This window comes from Marmota marmota, unplaced genomic scaffold (genome assembly GCF_001458135.2).
Source record: "Marmota marmota marmota unplaced genomic scaffold, marMar, whole genome shotgun sequence".
Classification (NCBI taxonomy): domain Eukaryota; kingdom Metazoa; phylum Chordata; class Mammalia; order Rodentia; family Sciuridae; genus Marmota; species Marmota marmota.
Genome location: NW_026000057.1, coordinates 38,005,053 through 38,024,896, shown reverse-complemented (window position 1 = coordinate 38,024,896; position 19,844 = coordinate 38,005,053). Strand labels below are relative to the sequence as shown.

General features: G+C 41.5%; 1 long non-coding RNA gene across 1 annotated transcript in view; it reads right to left on the bottom strand.

The window, feature by feature from the left end:
- Positions 1-19,556, bottom strand: part of LOC125619802 — a 36,078-nt gene extending 16,522 nt beyond the window's left edge. The window contains exon 1 of the long non-coding RNA XR_007351401.1: positions 19,428-19,556. This is a non-coding gene — a long non-coding RNA (uncharacterized LOC125619802). The remainder of the gene's footprint in view (positions 1-19,427) is intronic.
- Positions 19,557-19,844: the final 288 nt, after the last annotated feature.

Sequence of the window (19,844 nt, the reverse complement as noted above, 5' to 3'; positions counted from 1 at the left end):
AAAGGGCCCAGCAACAGTGGCCACAAGTATGCAGGGGAGGTGGAGCCCAGGGTGGCTCCCTGGCTGGCTGATTCTTGTGGTGTAACCACGGTTCTGTTCTCTCTGCCAGTCTCTCCTGGCTCTTGTGGGCTTTCCCCACCAGCTTCTCGCATCTTCCGATGATCCTGCAAGACACCCAACAACCTTTCAACAAATTCCTATTTTGACTAAGTTAGCTGAAATCTGCCTAACCACGTTGGTTACAACCACGAGCCCTGACTCATTGACTTTCTTTTCACACATTTGAAGATAACTATTATATACTCTTACTGTTTCTTTTTGACTTTTAGGCTAAACCCCCACAGTTCCTTTGGTGCTTTTCCAGCTGGTTCAGTTTCCCATCCCTTCACCACCCTCCTGGCTCTCCTCCTTGCCCCTGCTATCTCTTTCTAGATCTAGATTGGATATTTTCATTTTCATTAGTGCTGCCTAGAATGCATAGCCACATCCAACTCTTGACTAGTACTGTCAAGTGGAATCTCCAATTCTTTTTTTCTACATAGCATGGAAAAGTCATGTCACCCTAATTTTATAGGTGTGTGTGTGTGTGTGTGTGTGAATTTGAAAGTCCTAGGTTACAAGGTCAGGCTTGCTCTGCCTTGAGGGATTCCAAACTATCCAATCATTGGGTTTCTGCCCTTTTCCTCCAATGCCTGAGTCCTACTTTACACCCCATTTCCTTAGGGGTAGTTTTCAGTCTTGCCCTGTATCCACCCTCTCCACCAGGCAGTGAGGTAACCTGCCCTTAACTTTCTCTATCTCATACAGGGAACCAAGCCTGATGAAAAACACCTGTACAGTTGCCATCACGTGGCTTGTCCAATCTCTGCTTCAAATATATGCTGAATGTCAGGCCCAGGTCACTGAGTGGCTTTAGGGGTATCACCCATCCTTCTCCCAGACTGATCTTCTATTTCAGCTCGATCTCCAGGTATGTCTCGAAAAATTATTTTAAAAGGCGTGTTTTATTACCTCTTCTTAATTGATTTTGGACATGGGAGAGCATGCAGGGACAAAAAGGAGATAATATTTCTTGGGTGATTATCATATGCCTGGCCTGGTACTAGACATCTCATAAGCTTTATCTAGTCTATCTCACTAGCTCTCTGTGATAAATATAATTGTCTCAATTGTAGGGATCAGATGAGCACATCTTTGAAAGGATAAATAGCATCCATTAAGTGGAGAATCTAGAATTCACACCCAGGCTTTCCCCCACCCGAACTCTTCTGGACCAGTTCTGACATTGCTAATGGAACCGGAGCGTGTCACTGGGGTTTTGGATGGAGAGCTCACTGCATCAGGCCACACTCCCCTTGCAGATGTATTTTACCATGTTAATAAAGAGTATGAATCTGAAGAGTAACACAACATCTTCGTGTCCTTTCTCCTAAGAAACTATCTCGTAAGCCACCTTGACCTCTAATGAAGATTGGGATCAACGTGCTCAGACAATTATTCATCCTGGGTGTTCCTAATCCTCCAAGAATTTCTTAAGTCTGTGGATTAAGATTGTGACAGGCTTTGTGGTGGGAGGGTCCTACCAGTCCTTCATGCTGCCCAGAGTTTTGAGAGAGAACATAGGATCCTTCTGAGGACCAGCAACGCTCCAATAGGAATAAGCCTAATTCTGTTCTTGGCTCCATCATGTCTTAAGCTAAAAGAGTTGGGGAGGCCTGAGTCCTGCATGGTCCAGCCTGTTGATATTCTCGAACTTCTCTCCATGGGGGCAAAGCTGCTTACAGACACACACAGCCTAAACTTAGTTTGGTCAGTAGCTTGAATCATTTCTGTAACCAAACCTTTTCTATAAAGTGCTTACAAATAGAAAAATTGTCTAGTTTGAATTTTCATTTCCTTTTATTGATTCTGCCAATGCAAAGGTGGGGGGGGGGAGAAAAAGGTCTGGGTAATCCACAAGCTACAGAATTGGTCTCTGACAAGAGTTGATGATATCTTGTTGGAGGCAATGCAGTGCCAACACCATGGGCCTATTTTTGTTTTCAAACCTCCCCTCCTGGAACCACAATTGCTACTGCTCTGGTGGCAGAAGGAAGATGTTTATCCTTCACAAAGACTGTGAGCTTTCCAGCCCTTTATGTAATCTCCCAGGCCACCAAGGGACCAGCCACATGGTGTCTGCAGATGCGGAGAGAGGCGGACAATTCTCATACCAGGAATTCCTGCACTGTCCTTCCAGTGCGAATAACAGGACTCTTTCCTCCTTCCCGTGGCAAACAACCTAAGGCTCCATTGCTGACTGCCAGCTTCCCGCCCAGGCCTGACAGCAATTTATAACTCAGCTTATATGGGCTCTCCTACTGTCTGCATTTTTGTTTGTAAAATGAGCAATTTGCTCTTGGGCGCTTGGCTCCTCTGTGGAGTCACTGCACGGGTGGCTCATTCAGCAGGACAGCTGGTCAGGAAGAAGCAAAAGGGGATCCTCAAGCGCCTGGCCTGCCCCTGGCCCCTGCCTGGATCCTGCAAGTAGTTTTGTTACACAGAGTGGCTCTCCAGAAGCCCAGTGCCAGTTCTCCATGTGTGGGATTTGCAGCATCAGAGAAATCGATCCAGGAGGAAGAAACATTTGATGAGATGTTTGGGAGGTCTAGGCAAGTGCAGTGCTCTTCTGGGCAGCTGCTTATTTTTTTTTTTTTTTTTAAGATGGTCTTCTCTGAGAAAGGAGGCCTGGGAGTGAGGGAAAGAGGTGGCAGAAATTTGTCCTAGCCCACACTCCAGGGGTAAAACAAAACCAACACACTCATCAAGTGATAAAGACCTGGTGAGGAAATCACAAACCACAGCCCATGCTTAGTCCCTCAACGGCTGTGACATTATCTCACCACTCCTTCAGAACACATGTTCAACAGTAGCGTGAAGATGCAGGGTCTCAACTGTGCTCTGAGCACAGAAGGAAAGAGGTGGGAAATGCTGCGTGGACAAGACCCACACGAGAAATACAGCAGAAATTGGAGGCCTCTCCCCCCTAGCCCCCCCTACACACACACCTTAAACGTCCATCCCTGCCGTCTCTATCTTAAGCAAACTATTTTGTCATCATGAACCATGAAGTGTGGCAGTTTCGGCTCCTGGGTGGGACATTCGCAAAGAGGACCTAAGAACCACCTTACTCTCCTCCTGGCCCCTCCCCCAACCTCCTGCCACCCAGGGGAAAAGGTGCAGACTCACACTCTTATCAAGCACTCAAATGATTCCATGGGAACGCCACACTTTGTTCTATTCTGGCTTCCCTCGCTCACAAGGGGTAGGGGGCGGCACATCTTCAAACGCCTGCTGGCTTAAATGGTGACAGCTGCATGCAACGGGCTTGCTTACAACCCGCCTGGTGCAATGAGAGATAACTGCGGGGTAAGACTTCAAAGACAGACCCACTGCAGCCATTCCAACAGCCCGGGGCTGCTGCCTCCAGTTGGTGGCTCCCAGCATGCAACAAGTGAGCCAGGGGAAACCAAGAAATGAGGCCTTTCTCACGTGCATTGTGAGTTATGATGCAAAGAGGCAGGATGAACCTGGAGGGGTGTTTAGGGATTTCTGCACAGGCTAGAGTGACACTTGTCTCAGGCAGATAGTGAGGATGAGCAGCTCATCACAGTGTATTAGTTTAGCCAATACTCTTATGACTGTAACAGGTTATACATGACGTTGTTAAGACCTGGAAATGGGAGAGGAGCTAAGTGTTTTGTTTTGTTACATTATATGTGTGTGTGTTTCTCTGGGAGTCACCTTAATTACCCTCCTTGTAGAAATCACTTATTAAAAATTGACTGTATGCTGAAATGTCTGGTGGCCTTTGATCTTCAACTCAGGAGCTGTTATGGGAGAAACTGTCACACAGAAGATTCAAGAGATGACTTGAAATCCTCAGTTCCTTGCAATGGGTAGCACAGATGGCTGTTGAAGGAACCACATTAAAGAACCCCGGTGAAAGGTAGTTATTTCCTGTCTTCTCCATCTGGCAGATCCTAACGAAATGCACCCCAAGGACCAAACTTACGGTGACACCGTATAGACATATGTGGCTAGTCATGTCTTCGGTGAAGCTACTCATTTGGACAAACTGTCTCCCTCTGCTCTCACCACCCAACTCAGTTTCCATTCCTCCTCTTTGCCTATCAAAATCTTAACTGAGCATGGGCTAGATCACATGGCCTCTCTAAACCTCAGTTTTTCTCATCTGGAAAATGGGACTGAAATATCTTATAATAAAGGTAATAACCTTGTTTTGCCTCAGTTAGGTTTGAGTTGATCCAGCAACTTTTAAGAAGCCTGATTAATAAATTACAAGGTATTCTTGTGATGGAATATAATATAACCAAAAATGTCTTAAAAGAACATGGGAAAATACTACATGGTAATTGTCAAAAGAGCAAAGGTTTTGAAGAATTAATTAACTGACCCATACAGAATGATAATACAGCGTAGCACATGGTCAGCACTTGAAATGTTTACATCACTATCATCTTTACATTGCCTGGGTGCCCAGATGAAATACCATCTCCCTATGAAGCTTTATGGTCTCCCAAAGACAATCTCTCCATACAGCTGTACATAGTCACCCTGCCTTTGGTGCCCATCATTCTACACGTGGGATTATGCTAATTCATGTCATGTTTTATCTTACCTTATAATAAATATTCCTCCTTCTTTATCTGCTTCTGTTAGGTTGACCTGGATTTGAAAGGGAATCAGACTAATTAATAAATTGTGATGTACTCACATAGTAGAATATGATATACCTGAAATTACTTGAAACCTGGGGAAAATGTTAGTTGTAATTCTTAAGTGATAAAAGCAGCATGCAAAACTGTCAATACATTTGCAATCAATGAACAGAGCCTCCCAAACTTTGTGCATACATACATGCACACGTGTAGAAAGCAAAACTTCCAAGAAACATGCAAAATAGTCATAGTAGATAATATTTAGGGTTATAGTTTCCTTTTTATTACTTATCTTTATATTTTGTTTTGAATTTTCCCATTGCTACTAATAAGGAAAACAAAAATTTAGATGTTCTTATTAAAATCAAATTATAAGGTATGAAAATGGGGATTTAAACAAAAATCAGGGAGTCAGGGAGAATTTCATGAGTTTCCAACTTCATCTGTTTATCTAACATGTTTAGGATAACTACTGTAAGTACAAGGCTGTGATAAATACTAAGGGGAGAAGACAGACTTATGATAGGTCCTGACCTCAAGAAACTTCATATTTTGTTGGGGAGATGAAACACAGTGAGAGTAAAAATATGAGAAGGCAAAAAAAGAAGAGATGAGTGATTTCAACAGCAAAGGTGCTCGTGGATGGGCATTTCCACCTGTCCGCCATCTTGGGGGATGGCTTCACAGAGAGGAGCTTTTCACGGGTCTTAGAAGGCGGCACAGATTAGTGGCAACCTTGATCTTATTTGATTAAAGAAGTCAGGCATATAAACCTTTTTATTTAAATCTTTAATTTCAAGTCTTCTCCCCATCCATATTTTCCCCCAAATGTGCTACTAAGCAAAATAGCTAGAGTGAGAATTCCATCAACTTTCAATTGACTTGTTAGTGACATGACAAAAAAGGTAAGCAACAGAAAGAAAAAAAAAATAAACATTCTTGACCAGATTCCCACCCCCACAGGACATTAAGAGTTATAAAATTCAGTTTTTAGAATGCTATTAATATTTTAGCTTCTGAGTAGATTTTATAGAAATCAAGTTCATCCTGCTTTTTTTTTTCTGAATAGGAAATTTGTCTAATTTTCTAAAACCAATATAAGTAGTTTAATCCTTCACCTTATTCTAGTCAAAAATGTCAATAGTCTCTGCAAAGCATGTTAGAGGAATTTATCATGAAGATAGCCAAATTTACTTCACACAGAAAAGTGCAAACTACGAGAGTTTTATTTTGATGGAAATTTTATCTGAGTTCAAAGCTTCTAGATTTTTCCATTCTACCAGATAATGGAAAATTTGACAATCTCAAACCATGGTAAATCCAAATAATTGGCTATTCCTTTGTAACACATGTAGGAAGGTAATGAGAAAGAGTGGTGTCCTCATGATCCTTCACAAAGAAGAAATTGTTGACTGTCACTGGTGTCAGAGGGGGACACCCAGACCAACACACACTAGTTAGTTGAAAGATCTGTCTATCACAACCTCCTATACCAACTTAATCAAAGTTGGCATGTAGGCCAGAAATGTCAAGAAAACCAGAGGCTTCTTGGGTCAAGGCCAGAACTTTCTGATACTTTCCACTAACCCTCAAAACACAGATCTGGGCTTTCAAATGCTTTCAGAAGGCCTTCCACACATCAAAAAGTTTACTAAGAAAATATGTATTTCTGGGTTCTGGAGAAAACCCACTACCAAGGTCTAAATGAGGATGCTGAGGCCACCACTAGCAACAGTTCCCTATCAGGTTCCAGATGTAGTATTAAGATGTAGACTCCTTCCATTACTTCTCATGTTTATGTATAGTCAGGGGTCAACAATTCCATGCTGGAGTCGAATTCATCCCAGCCCACACAGCCACCAAGCAGATGCAGTCTGTGGAGGCCAATGCCAGCAACAGCTGAGTACTGGCTGTGATTCAGAACCAGTCCATCCCGTCCCCCTCCTCTGGGGCTTCCCCAAAACTTTTACTTCAAAGGCAAGGCCAGAGACTGCCTAGCACTTAGCCCCAGCACCTTAGGCAGTGCAGAAGGTGCCTGAGCTGGAGAAAGCATAGATTTCCCCAACTTTATCTTATCACTCCTTGGTTTACAGAAGTGAAACGGGAGCCTCCTAGGCAGTTTTCTAAAGACATTTTTATCAAGTCGTTAAAAATATGCATAATATTATCAGTTACCATTTATAGCTTCTGTATTTCTAGTAACTGGCATTGTTGTTACTTCAGGCAAGCCAGAAAACAAGCATGCCAGGAACTGACATGGTGTGTTATGTCACCAAAACAAAAGAGCTCACACTGATAAATGTCAGGTTGGCTTCTTTGTGGGTTTTCCCCTTCCTTCAATAAGATTTCATCTTCTTTTCCACTCTCAATATGGCGTGAGGCCTTGAGTAACACAAGACACTGGCGTCTGTTTAAAGATACTGTCTTTTAGTGGTAGGTTTATCAAAGGGCCACAATGCAGGTAAACAACTCTAACCGCTTCCTTTGTCTTGGACCTAATAATCTAGTTAGGGTTTTAAATTGTTAATATTCCTAGGTATCAGGCTCACTTGGCATATTCTTCCTGTAGGGAAGAAAACTCATGACCTTTTCTTGCCATTAAAGCCCTCAGGGGCCAGGGCTGGCTGAACAAAGAGAAATAGATATTAGAAGAAAACACGACAGAGTAGGAAGGACGATTTCATAAGACTCAGACAAAGGTGCAGATGCCTCGCCCTTCAGTTCTCCCACCTGCCAATCTCACCCTCTTGGCCTCTTTTCTTTAAGCAGCCTCATTTACAGTCATCACAGACAAAAAGGCAAAAAATCTTTCTCTGCTGGGGAATTTCATTGGGATTTGTCTCTTCTAAACCTAATACACATGACTGTTTTTTGTAAAAGAGGAGCTGGTGTCATTCTTTACATATTTGGGTGCATGACTCTTTGAGAGAGACTGACTGCTGTTCTGGGTAGATGTCCACGTACTGCCTGAAGTATGAAGGAATGTGCACCTACAAACAGTCCCGGGGTGGCAAAGACTGCTAGACAGCCATTTACTGCAATTCTCTTTTCTTTCTGGACACAAAGCTAGACACAGTTTGGAGAAAAGCCACTCACTGACCAGGAACACTCATCCTGGACTCTTAAATGAGCATGAAATAGACTCCTACTGTTTAAATTATAATACATTTTTGGTTCTACTTGTGACGATAGTTGAGCCTAATTTTAACAAATACACCCACAGTCATATATTTTATATGAACACACGCATGCGCAGGTGCACACGCTCAGGCCTGCACATACATTTAAGCAGTTGGCTTCAAAGATCAAGTAAGTTCTTTTTAAAGCTAGAAAAACATTTGGTACTCTAAGAACATATACACCTGAAGGGTACTTGCCAGTTGTCAAAGCACTTTGGTGTATATTCTCTTATAGAATCTTTCTAACAATTTTGCAATGATCTTGCGTTACTGTTTACAGGTAAGAAAACTTGGCTGGAATAGCAATGTGGCTCTTCCAAAGTCACCTTGCAAGGAAGAGAAGGTGTTAGGGAGCCCTAGTTCCAAATCTGAATCCCCAGAAAGCCAAAACTCAATTCAAGTTTCACTTCCTGCAATCTTTCTAGAGCTGACCACCTGTTCTTTCATGATCCAATTAGACCTGTATGTACGTCCACCAAGGTACTCACCACATCTTATTATGCTCACTTACTTATGTGGGCTCTAAGGGTTCTGGGTGGAGGAAGAAGGTCTTCCTGCTTCTTAGACCCTCCGCAGAGCATGATTTCAAATCCAACAGTCAGTATGACATGATGATAACTTATATGGCTCTAAGAGTATGAGAACAATGTCAGAGGAGGCTCTTAGCAGTGCAAAAGCAATGTTTCCTTTGATCGAATTTAAGCCTGATACAGGCTAAAAAATATTTTTAGAAGTTACGTAGGAATCAACCAGACCTAATTAATATGAAAAACTAGCTGAAACACAGATCACTCTTGTTTACACTGGAATTGTTTAAATCTGGTTAGACTAAGTCACTTTTGACAACAAGAATGATATTCAATGTCCTAAATAATGCCACAATATAACTCTGTGAGTATTAATGTAAATAATGCACAAACACATATATGCACATATTAATGAAGAAAAAAGATACTATCTCTATTCTCCATTTTTTTAATCTCACCATTTTAATATATTTATGTCTATTAAAGGAACCAAGTGAAGATAATTAAAATAAAATACTTCACATGGCCCCGCAACTGCACAGTTTAGGAGCAATAATATTAACCTAGCGTGTGCTCAATTATAAGTGAGGCACTTTGGGGTAGAGACTCATTACATTTCCATGAGCCATCCAAGCAGGCAGGCTTAGCTTTTGTAGGCCTAAATGCTGCCAGCAAAATGTATTTGAAGTGACACTTGACTCTTTCTATCAGAAACTTAAGCCATGCTCCTTGCCACACCAAGACAGATAAAAATGGGGGAAGGACCCTTGTCTTCCAGAACCACCTGGGAAATTCTAAAAGACCACCATTTGTCATTCTCAGGAATAAAATTGGAAAAGGCAAGCAGAACTCTTGCCAATGTTAGTTTTCTAGAACATGCCTTGGGCATAGTTAGTGTGAAAGAACTAGAGGGGAAAAAAATCAACTGGAGAGCTTTCCTGGCTGAAAGACAAGATTCAAATAAGCTGTTTAGCCTTAGTTTCAGCGTTCCCAAACATCATAAAGATTCCAGCTCCTGTAAAAAGGAGCCAGTTGTTTACAATAGACTATTCTGGAGGGAGTGGGTGTGTCTCATGAGGCAAATATTTGCCCATAGGAGGTAATAAAACTGTATTAAGCTCTTACCCCACTACTGTACGTGGTCATCGATGTGATTAGCTCACCCAAGTCTATTTTAAGATCCTGTCAGGCAAAAACATTAGCAAGAACCTGGCATTTCTCCTTAAGAATATATAATTGACCTTTCAAGTCCATAATCTCATTTATCAAAGCGGATGGCAGGGATTTATGCAGAATAGTTTGCACACCTCTTTGATTTCAGCCCCCTGAGAACCCAAACACGCATCCCACCCAATCCTGTTTTATTTTCGCCATATCCTGTGTTGTTGAATGGGCCTCTTGTAAAAATGCAATGTGCACCCCTCTTCCATTTTTTTTTTCTGAAGTTCTAAACATATCTTACATCAGTTTTCTGAAATGTGCTGTTCTCTTACATTCCTCAGACAGACTTTAAAGGTCAAAGTTCTAAAGAGTGGAGGAAATCTATTTGCAGGAACAAGAATCCACATGGCTGAAAGCAAGAAAACAGTTTAATCAACAGTTCATCAAGCCATACAGCAAAATCACCCTCCAGAAAATGATAGGTAGAGATTTGGATGGGTGCATACAGACCTATTCAGGGTGACAGCTTGCTTAGACTATCACCATCTATGAGTGATATCCTTTAGCTGAACTTTCTGGTAAAAATGCACTGGGGTTGTGGCTGGGGTTATGGCTCAGTGGTAGAGCACTTGCCTAGCACATGTGAGGCACTGGGTTCCATCCTCAGCACCACATAAAAATAAATAAATAAAGGTATAAAAAATGCATTGACCAACAGTACTGCTTCTTCATTGTGGTAACAGTGAAATGGAGTCAGAGAACTGTTGGTCAGGGTGAATCAAAAGAACAGTGGAATGGGCCTGATTGCCTCCATCAGAGCTAAATCCAACTGGTAAAACTCCCCAGAGCATTTGTAATTCTGTGCTTTAACTACTGAGCTCAACCCTGGCTCATCTCATAGTATCTCCAAGCACCACCATTTGAAATATTTTTCTCTTTTCATAAACATTCATAAAACAATACTGCTCATAAACATTCATGCTTTATAAACACTTAGCTCTAAATTCTCTTTCAAGTCAGCTCAGGTGCTAACCAGGATCCAAACCACTCATTGTTTAGGGCTGAATGATGTGCACAATCCAAAGACAGACACTGAGGAAGCGCTCAGCTCTGTTGCTATAAAACTAATAAATAGTGCAATAAACACAGGATACATTCCAGAGAAAGCCTGAGCTCAGAGGGTAGATCCATGACTCAAAGCACTAGGCTCCCAATATCAAGAGTAGTTGGAAGATCGGGGTGTGAGAATAGGGAAAGGATTACAAGTCATAAGAAAAAGGAAATTATGTTGATAATGATTCCTGGAGTCACTGCCAATAACTTCAGCCAACTTGCCTGCAGGTTCATCAAAATGTGCCAAAATGCAGGTCCAACGCTGTCAGCATTAAGAACATTCTTCACGCAGATCAAAGGAAGACCCTCGGAATTTTTTTTTTTTCGAATTCAGCACAAATATTGTCCCCAAGATAGGAGATCTCCAGAATGCTAGACTTAACATATATTAGAGCAACTTCCTGGATGACTGTGTTGGTACGAACCTGAGACTAGTTCTTAATATCACCCAAGACTCGTTCGCCTGTTCATTCTTTAGTGTATCTGTTAGGCACTTACAGTTTTGCTATTTCTGTTCAGGATCTGGAGTTGGGAGTCAGAATAAGAACCATGTTTTAAAAGGTGGGCTTTGGTGATATTCAAATCCTGGTCACTTCCTGGGTGTGTTTATTTAACCTCTCTAAGCAGCCTACTTCACAGGGCCACTGTCAGGATTACATGAGATCATGCAGGTAAAGACTTGGCAGAGACCTCAACAGACAGAAGTGCCTAGTATATGTTAGTAGTCCTTATGTAAAGCCATAGTTTCTAGTAAAAGGCAAAGTTTCTGAAAAAAAAAATATATATCTACACATAGGAAGCTCATCCGAATTCTTAACATGCAGTGCTCACACACACACTATACCCAGAACCCTCGCACTTTCTTCTTCAAGTAAATATTTGCTATATTAAGTTTATTTATACATTTGTACTCAGAATACTTTGTTCTTAGGCCGTCTGGGAAAGAAGCAGGGTGGGTGGTTGTGGGGGACCGGCATCTAAGTCACAACAAATCCCATATTGTCTGTATCCAAATGAAACTGCTTCTGGCATCTCCAGGAAAGGGTTATTCGCCTCTAAATTACTCCATTGTCCATCTGAGAAGGAAGTAAATCAGCTAGTGAGAGGGAAACATAGGGAAGGCACATAGTTCTTTGTGACAACAGAAGGTTTCTTGGTTTGGGGGTTGTTTTTCACAAGTTCCTTTATGTCCTGAGACAAAATAGGAGCTTGTGGCTCTGTCCAGTAATGAATTTTCTCAGAAAAGCCTTGGGCTCTCCAGGCTGTGTCCTCCCCAAACTGCATGCAAAACCTTTTCCTGAAGTGATGGACTCTTCTTTTGCAACCAGTTAGCACCTGCTCTCAAAACTTGATCCCTCCCTGATTTGTTTCAAGTAGAGCCAGGGGATCAGGACTTAATTAGCAGTGATATATCTCTCATACTGATCAGTTCCATCCAGCTTCCCCCGGGGCCCCAGATTTGTCTCTATTTGGAATTCCCGTGCTGGCTGGGCGGCTTGTATTTGCAGTTATCTGGCAGATGCTCCCCAGTGTGTGCGGGGCAGGAACACTCCTCATGGCAGAGCGGGCGGCCCTTGGCGGGGCTGGGTGGGAGGCAAGTCTCGGCGGCTTCATGCACTCCAGTGCCTGCAGCCAAGAGCCAGGCCCAGAGACGCACCCCTCCTCAGAGCTTCCACAGACACAGGGATCGGGTCCACTCAGGCTGGGAAAAGACCACTGGAGATGGAGTTACCCTCACCACCAACGGAAGAACCACCAGGCCTCAGTGCTGTGAGCTGAGCTGGCAAGTGGTCCTTGGGCTACTGAGGAAGGCTTTTCTCTTTTCTTTTTTCATGAGGGGAAGATGCCTCCTGCTCTGTACCAGCTTGAAGCCAAAATAACATGTTTTGGCAACCATTATTTGGCAATTAGGGCCTCAGCTCACTGAAAGCATTCTTCCATGCAAAATATGCCTTGGAAAGAAAACACTAAACCACATCTGAGTGGAAGTATAGGAAGTGAACAAAGGAGTGACAGAGAAGTGAAAGGCAGCAAAGGGCAGATGAGAGGTGTTTGGAGTCAAGGTACACTGAGCAACTAGATGTCTCCACAGCCCTGCCTCCAACTCTGGCCCAGTCCGGGGAAGGACTGGCAGTATCCTGCATAGTCGGTTCCTTTCTCTGGCCTTCAAAGGAGCCCTCCAGCAGGGTTCAATCCAAGGCAAAAAAAGGGAATAAAGCTGTGCCTGTGATGGTGTTATGCTAGTCAGTGCACAGCCCACCCCAGAGTCCCAAAGGGTGTACACAGGGAAAGGGTGGTGCCTGGGATGCTCCCAGAATTGAGGCTTCCTCCAGGGATTGGGAACTCTTTTCTTGTCTTGCAACTCGGCCTCACCCTATTTGAGCAGAGAATATGGGATGAATATAGCAAGAGGGACTCCTCTTCCTAACATTCCACAGAACCAGCATTTTTTAATAGAGAGAAAGAGAGATGGACAGAAGCAGTCCTTACTGATGCCATTTTACAGAGGAATAAATGGAGGCTATGTTACAGGGCACATTATTTCAGATCCTTGTGAGGTTATTTTCTGCATTTTTCTTCGAGATGTTACAAACAATCCTGTTGTCATGTATCATGGGCTTCTCTTCTCCCTCATAGGGACTGCTTTCTTTCTATCCTATCACCTGACTCCCTGATTTTTCTGGTGGAGAATTTAGTCAAGGAAAGAGTCTGAAAGCAGGAAGCCATGCCCAGTTACACCTTTTACACAATAACATGACTCTACAATGGGCTAAGCCAAACCACATCCTCTAGAGCAGCTGCTGCAGAGGGAGACAGAACATACCAAGACACCTGTCTGTACTCACCTTCCTTAGAACCCAAGTACCATCTGCAGATCACATCAAAAGAAGTACAGATGGATTTCACTGAGTGATAGGACCAAAGGGGTTATTTACTACTTTTACCAATGTGCAAGTATCTCATGGATATGTTTGTTTGAATTTTACAACTTTTCTCTCACTAATAATTTTTCCAACACTGAACATTAGCAGAGGAATTTATTAATCCTGGGTTGCTTATGCCCAGCAACTTTTAATGTAATCAGAGGAATCCACTCATTTCTATACTCCCTATTTCTGTATAATCATTCACTTAAATAAACATGACTTAGCCATTATGCTAGAATTTCTGAATTTGGCTTTCATAATAGAGACTTAGTGTTGGCATTTTAAAAAGCAAAATATTCTTTAATTTGGTTAGCATATCAAATTTGAAGATCCTAGTGGTCATAGACTAAGACATTTCAATAAAATATGAATCAAATATGGTACACCATCTTATAAATATTAAGTGAGCTATAATTTTGCATTAGTAATGTCCTCACCTATGTCTTAGTGAATGAAATCAGAATCTTATCAACTTCTTTTATTTCTGTATTATCCTTTTAACTAACTTAAATGTTGGGTGACAGGCAAAGCCAGACCACACAGATATGGAGGAACAGTCTAGTCAGCTTGCCACTGGTCTTGCCAGATCTCTGTCTCTCCTCTTCTGCGCCTCTTTTTCTCTGTCTCAATGCCCGCAATCTGGAAAAGTTATAGAAGCTTGGTGGTATGCCTGCACATTTTGGCTTGCTTTTCTTTTGAAACCTTTAGAAAGAATTCTATCTGCAATTTAGTTGGACCCTAAAAAGGGTAAAGTATATAACATTCTCGCTCTACAGCAGTTGTGTCTTTCAGAGGAGGCTGTTAGTACTCCATCCCTTCTTAGGCCAGAGACCCCCACACCCATGGGCATATTACACATGTAATTGACTCTTGGAGAGCAACATGTACCCACTGCCAGGAGCAGTAGAAAGAATATATGACTGGTACAGAACTGTATTTCATTTATGTTTTAATTATCTGTAGGATGGAAGCTAGAATATTTTGGCAGAATTCTGCTCTACCCTTGGGATGAAAGTATCCATACCCCAGCAGAAACAGGGGTGATTTTTGCCAATATTTGAAAGGATCACAGGAGTAGAATAGATGATCATAGATTCCTTTCAAAATAATTTTTAATAACCAACCACTCTTGGGAATGTCCAAAGCCATATAAATCCACATTGCATTTTGTAGGAGCTAAATAAATGTGAAATGAAGAGATGAAAATTAAGAGTCTAACAAATCTCATATATGTAGTTTCTAACCCAAGATTTTCAGGGTTTAGAGTTTTGCAGAACCAAGAACCTCACAGTATCATTGACTGATAATCTAAAATATCTTAGGCTTGAAGAAAAATGCTCCTAAGCCATTCTCCTTATTAATTGGTTTAAGTATAACTGTATGGCAGGCTACCCAAGCCCAATGAGTTTTTCTATTAACATGCTTGTTGGTGAGTTACCTGGTAGGATTTTTCTCTTTGCCCACACCTCACACAAAGAACATTACTATAATAACATGTAGCATGGATTCCATTTTTCTTTAGCTTTTTACTTCTTCCTTTCCTGAAGTCATTACGCCTCCTGATGACACTGTCAAACGCTTTGCTAATGAGGTATTATGGTTTATATTAGGTTACTGAAAGGCTGCAATAATTTTAAAATTAAGTTAAGGAAATAAACAAAGGATGAATACAAGATACATCCGGTGAGACATGGTGAGAAAGTGGGCAGTCTGCCATCTTGAAAAACTGCCTGAAATGCAATCAAGCTGGATCTCAGCAAAGGAAGAATCTGATTCAGAAAAGTGCCTGTTTGAACAGCGATGGAATTTAACTCCCAAGATCAGGAACTGAATTCTCCAGGAAGAGCTCCTGGAGCAAAATAGACCTGGGTTCAGATCTCAAATTGCTTTGCCCTGGGAGAAGCAGAATTCCCTGACCTTTAACCTCTGTAGTTTGTTGTCTGAAACTATAAGAATAATTATAAGCCTACCCACAGACATGAGAATGAGAAATGAACTGCCATTGGAGGACTTCTAGTGACCTGGATATCGCTTTAACATGAGATTATTTATTGGATTATTTATTTATTATTTATAAATGAGATTATTATTTATTTGACTAGAATTCATATCTCTGTAAAAACCAAAATTGTATACCAAACAGTGCTGCTCTTTGTTCAAAGAAGTTGGTGCACTTGATGTGCCTCAGTAATATTTCATACTCTTTCTTCACTGAAAATAAACTTCTTTAATAGTGAGCTTCATGGTGTCTTTGTGCTCTACCCAAGCTGGGCAGCAGCTAGGCAGCCTGCAGGGCCTAAAAGCCAGGGTTTGTCTATGTCAGTGTGTGGGAACAGTAGCATTTTAATTCTCAACACAGAGTTTGAGAGTTGTCTCCTTTATTTCCTGTTGACTCAGCTATCTTCTTCCCACATTTTGGGGTTTGTGGTAAATGAAGAATTTGTATTTGGCCCACTGGAAACAAGGCCTTTGAATAAGCTGAGAATTATGTAGACTCTGAGTTTTCTAAATGATCTGAAATTCTCGTTTTCTCATAGATTCATGAACATTAATAAGAATTACATTTTATTTGCAAAAAGTAGGATCTCAGTGATGGAAGAAAACTTTATATGAAACATAGTTTTAAGATTCCCAACTTCCTTGAAACTTTTTCAAAAAACAAATTATCCCTCATGGATGATATACAAAGCCTTATTTTGTTTCTACAACTTTTCTCTCTTTTGAGAAGCAACAGACCACCAGGGCAAGAAATACTTAAATTCATAATGATAAAAATAGAAACTGGCTACACAAATCCAAGTGTATACTGCAAAAGTACTTTGTGCAAATTTGACCTAATTCGTTAATATTTTTGAAGAATTGTACAACTTTTTAATTTCTTTATCTTCTAATTTTTTTCTATTTCTCTTTCTTTCCTTACTATGTAAGTGGAAAAAGACAAACAATATTTGAAAGTAGGTAATGTCTACAATTTTCATTTTAGACTTCCTGAATTGAAGGAATTAACCCATTTTAATCATGTGTCATTATATAGATAATTACATCTTATCTTTTTAATTTATATGTGTACATATATATAATTTGAACCACTTTAAAGTGTACAGTTTGGTGTTGTGTAAACATTATCACCATCCATCTCTAGAATGCCATATTCTTTTAAACACCAAACTTTAAAATTCTAATTAGAAAGAGTTTTCCTGATCCTCAGCACAAAACCAGGATTTACTGGATCCCAGGAAGGGATACTTGAGGAGGCTAGCTGGTGGGGACCCTGTCTGGTTCAGGTGCTTGGAGTTTGGGCCCCGATAGCAGAGGCCTGTCTCCAGCATAAGAGAAGTGGCAGGCGTGGAATAAACATGGCCAAATCTCCATCCAGCAGACAAATAGGATGTATTAAGTCTGAGGGATACAGCAGATGACATCTGCTGGGAGAATAAATGGTGAAGCCAGTGGCAAAGCAAGAGTATGATGCAGAGGGTGGGTGGGTAGGTTCTTTGTCTTGCAAATTTGAAGAATGAAGTCCACGGACACAAGGGTGAGAGCAAAGCATCAGGATGTATTAGAATAATAGAAAGAAAGTAGAGCTCCCGAAGAGGGAGAGGTATCAAGAGAGGGATGTCAATGGATGTCTATTGTCCAGGGGTTTTAAGGGCTTGATCTATTCCTATAGGTGATGGGTGGGAGATAGGATTTAGAAAGGGTGAATCCACTCTATTTTGCTAGAAAGGGTGAATCCACTCTATTTTGCCTGGAGAAAAGTGATTTCTAAGCTCGAATCAGCACAAGTGTGTGGGTGAGTGTCTGTTGGCCCTAGAGGAAGTACCTTTCGGGGTTGGTTGTATCTAGAGGATGTTAAGGAACTGTCCTTGTGGCTAGGAATAGTTGGGGCTTGAAGTTTGATTTTCCAATTCTCTCTTCCTCCTTTTCTTCTCCAAGAATCTTTTGCTGGCTGCCTATGGGAGGTCTATCTTTCTGTCTTGAGAGGACAAGGCACAAGGTACAATCAGAGCAGGGAAGTTCTGCAGGTCGATCCTCATGGAAAGCACCCAGGCGTCCTTGTGTGTGGCTGCAGGCCGAGAGCGTCTTCTAAGATAACATTTCTTAACCTGTTTCTTTTTTTACTATTTCAGCTCCCACCTTCCCCATGTTTACTAGGGAAGGAATAAAATCCTTTTCTAGAAATCATGGTTCTATATTGTTACATTCAAAATATTTTGAAGCAAAGCATTTTGAAGAGAAAGAACCAGTACCTAAATATTCTGTGATTGAGATACCCTTACTTCTTTGTTCTCTTCCCTCGCCCATTAAGCTTATCTTTCTGCTTCTATTAATATTGGGTGTGTGAGTGTGTGTATGTGTGTGTGTATGTGTGTGTATGTGTGTGTGTGGTTGCTGCCCTTGTTTGAGAGCTGGAGAAGGAGTTTTGGTGAGGGCCAGAAGAAGTTTGAAGGGGCTGGTGTAGATTAGTTCTTATATCTTTTCCAAGAGGTCATTTTTTCATGAAGGGGGTCAGCCAAAAGCTTAAACAAGTATGAGACCATAGATTTAGGAGCCTAGTGATATATTATGGCCCAGAATTATGACGAAAATTGTCCTTTGCTGGGAACTAGTATTATTTTGATATCCCAAAGATGGAAGCTTTCATGGCTTTTGTCATGGACACTGCTGCTTACATCACGGGCAGTGGCAAGAGCAACATTCTTCAAGTGGCTTTGTGGTTAATAGATATGGATAGTTGGGAACCAAAGCTAGAAAAGACTGGAGTAAATGCCATGTAGTGGCAATATCTGACAGCCTGATTTGTGGACACAAGAAATGCATTCCTCTAGAGATTTCCATAAATGACCTACAGGGACTGAGAAACCAGCTAGAACAGGGTGGAGACTTTAAGTCAACTGACCCTTATTATACTACTTCAAAATATTGGGCTATTTATTCCTAAACTTCTTCTGCTGAGTGATAAAGATACTAGTTATTATCTAAAATATGAAACTTAATATTCTTTTTAAAAGTTTTATTGATGAAGTGTAATTGTATATAAAAGTGGGATTCATCCTTACATATTTGTACGTGAATACAACATAATTTGGTCAATTTCATTCCGCAGTATCTCCCCTTCCCTTTCTCTCTTCCCTCCCTCTGGTACCCTTGAAACAATATTCTATGGGTCAACAATATTCAAACAAAATCACTAAGATTCCAGTAAGAAGTATCTTACAACATTTGCTGAACAGAAAGATCACACACACACACACATTTTTTTTTTTGAGTCCGGGTCAAAGTTGCCCAGGCTATACTTGAATCTACAATTTTCCTGCCTCAGCCTCCCAAGTTGCTGAGATCACAGATGTGCCCACCATGCTCCACTTGACACTATATTATCTTTCGGTGGCAAAGATGCTGCAAAATTTCAACTCAGTGCAGAGGCACAAAAGATAGATTATTCTACTGAGAAACATATTCTGAGATTCAATTATGAGCCAGTCTCCAGAAGTAAGACTAAGAAACAGGATCTGTTCTTTAGACCCAGAGATACAAACCTGAGCATGATCTGTGTAAGATATGAATTCGGTGTAAGGCCAGGAGAAGGTGGCTTGGAGAAAGCATCAGTACTGGAGGAACAGAAAGAGGAAGAGTCCCCACAGGGAGGCAGGAGTTGTTGGAAAAGAGTGTCCTTCACATCTCAGCTCCATGATCCCTCTGTACTTCATCCTCCCAGCGAGGGCATCTCAACATTTTGCATGCCCTGTGGAGGGAATAGGAAGGACCCAGTCTATGGCAGGGCTTTCCTCTACCTACCTGTGGCATTTTCATGACTGCCATTACTCCCTGCCTCATACGAAGGAACAGTCCTCTTTCAGAGTCCCAGTTGAGAAGAACTATACAGATTCAGCCCCAGGGTTACCAGATGTCCCCAGGAGATCTCCATCCTCCATCCTCCCCCGTGCCCCACCCCTGCCCCCACTCCCTAAGCCCAGGAAGTTTCTGTTTCATTTGTTTTGCTTTGCCTTGCCCTCTGGTTTGACAGGAAACCACCACACAACATAGTACATCACCTGTCCCCCTCACTCTATGGTTATCTCTATAAACAATGCTCTTGTTCTCTATTTTGTTTCCTTAGAATTCACAAATAATTTCTTCTCTCAACAAAGACTGGATCTTGCAAGTAAAAAACTGGACTTTCACATCTATTTTCCTGAAATGAGTTTCAGGAGC